Raw genomic sequence first — 2,286 nt, 5'->3', positions numbered from 1 at the left:
TTTCAAAAGATGGCAGCCCTCATGCATGAGTAGATAATGATAGTATATATCTCCATACCACGTTCCAGTAATCTACCGAAAATATTTCCTGAGAAATGCAGTATGAAAAATTCCGTTTGTATGAAGGGTGCCGCGCTCGCTTGTCTAATCGAGATTAAATGTATCCTATATTTTAAGTTGGGCTAAATGATAGCAGTGTACAAAATTTCATGATGATCGGTGAAGTAGTTAAAGCATGAAAGCGTAGCAAACAAACAAACTCACTTTCGGATTTATAATATCTAGTAGTAAGGATAAGGAAGTAAGGATGATCAGAACATCGAGCTGAGCCGATTTAGCCATGTCCGTCTGTTTGTATGCATTCTAGTCTCTTATATGAGCCACGAATAACAATCTTGCATCATTTGTGAGGTTTAAGTGTATTACTTTCACTGGTGTAAAGGTATTGGGAAAAATATTTTAATAAACCTAGAAACTAATTTTGATTTTAAATTTGATTAACTTTTAGTGAGTAGTCTACCAACTTTTGTGCAGAGCTGAATTTCAAACGATACATATTAACTTAACCAATCTGTACCAAAATTGATACACATATTGCGCCTGCACTCCCTATGCTTCGACTTGAAAATATTTAAAATCGAACAAGAATTCTTCCGTAGTGATCTTGCAAAATTTGGCGAAATTTTTTCACAAGCACACCATATTTTCAATTAAAAACTTAATGATTTTGTGAAGTTCTTTATAAGTATTTCTGCGGTAATATTAAAAGAAATTCTTTTAAAAAGCTTTTTAAATGAGAAATTTCATAGTTTTTTTTTTATTTATTTACAAAGCATTTTGTAGCTATTTTAATTTTTATGGATAAAGCAAATATCGGCTGCCTTTACGATATAAACATAAAAACAATATTTATTAAAAAAGATGCAAATACAGGTGCAGATGTGTATCGATTTGTCGTGAAGTGTTTTCAGTTAATTTCACGCCTGCTTGGTAGTCCAGTCGATGGTAGGTATCTGTTGTGTTGCAAGCTTACGAAATGCCTCCGCAAATAGATGTGAATGTGTCGTAATCATACTCTGCCAGCGGGTAGTTTCCAGCACCGCAGTGGCATGAGTATTTATGAAATCTATGACTTGTGCTTTCAACTGATGCGCACTATGTAGGTCGGCTAAAACCAAAGTTTCCACTGCGTTATCTACGGAGAGCTTACGACAGATAGCCTCTTCGCATATCACTTTCAGCTTTTCGAGCGCATACTTATCAGCAGCAGCTAGAAGAACCTCAGCCATTTGTTCTTGTTCTAAATTTGGTGCTTTGCCTGTGTAGATGAAACACAGCATTTCTTTCAGCACTTCATGATCGATGTCTTCGATAACGACATTATTCTGTTTACGCTCCTTCATTTCGTGCTCAAACATAGCACTAAAGACTTCACTTCGTGCTGCCAATATAGCTTTGTGCGTTCGAAATTCCCTGCCGGCTACCGTCAACGTTACATCACTGAATTTCTCATTATGAAATAGCGCACCCAAATCGTCGGACAAACGACATTCGGGTATTTTAAATTGAAGGGCATTTGTTTTACCACAGATATTCACTATATCAGATACAAAGCTAACTTTACAGAATATAGTTAATTTGTCTTCCGGTAAAAGACCATTTCTCTCATCCGCTAGAGAGTCTCGTCGTATGAAATTATCAAAGCCCCAGTTTTCACCCTCTCTGAAACGACGACAGGGCAATGCCATGGATTTCAATTCTTCGCCTTTCGCATTCAATATGGAGCATTTAAATTTGGTTCTAACTTCTGATTTGTTACCCAACGATGAAAATACTAAATATATCGAGAAGTAAGTGGCACACTTTCGATACAATTCAAAATGCCATTTTAGTTTGTCATTAGCATCGTTAGAAAATGTGGGCGATATTAGTACTTCACCAGCATCCTCGCAAAAAAAAACTAAAATTACTTATGGTCCACATATAGCTGAAGCTCTCCACTTTCACCTGCATGTTACACCAGTTCTCGGTAACTGGTGTGTTAAGTTCCTGCGATGCTTCTCTGCTAACCGCCATTGTTTTATTTAGTTACTTGATGCGTTCGGATAAGATAGTTAGAATATGTATGTATGTATGTGTATCTCTGGCAGTTTCAGTTGCCTGATGATATTCGTTCACCGGCAATCACGTTGACGTGGGCTAAATTCTCCAAGCGGCAATGATATGATATTTAAACTGAATATTTTTTAAATTAATCCTTTTTATTTGCGTATTTGAATTATGTTT

At 36.4% G+C, this 2,286-nt stretch overlaps 1 pseudogene; it reads right to left on the bottom strand.

The window, feature by feature from the left end:
* Nucleotides 1–954: 954 nt before the first annotated feature.
* LOC108370832 (protein roadkill-like) lies at nucleotides 955–2,076 on the bottom strand (annotated as a pseudogene).
* Between the last annotated feature and the right edge of the window lie 210 nt (nucleotides 2,077–2,286).

The sequence above is a fragment of the Rhagoletis zephyria genome, unplaced genomic scaffold, assembly GCF_001687245.7.
Source record: "Rhagoletis zephyria isolate East Lansing unplaced genomic scaffold, Rhagoletis_zephyria_1.1 Rzeph_scaffold_04506, whole genome shotgun sequence".
Lineage (NCBI taxonomy): Eukaryota > Metazoa > Arthropoda > Insecta > Diptera > Tephritidae > Rhagoletis > Rhagoletis zephyria.
The sequence above is the reverse complement of the archived record's forward strand: the minus strand, read 5'-3'. Positions and strand labels throughout refer to the sequence as shown.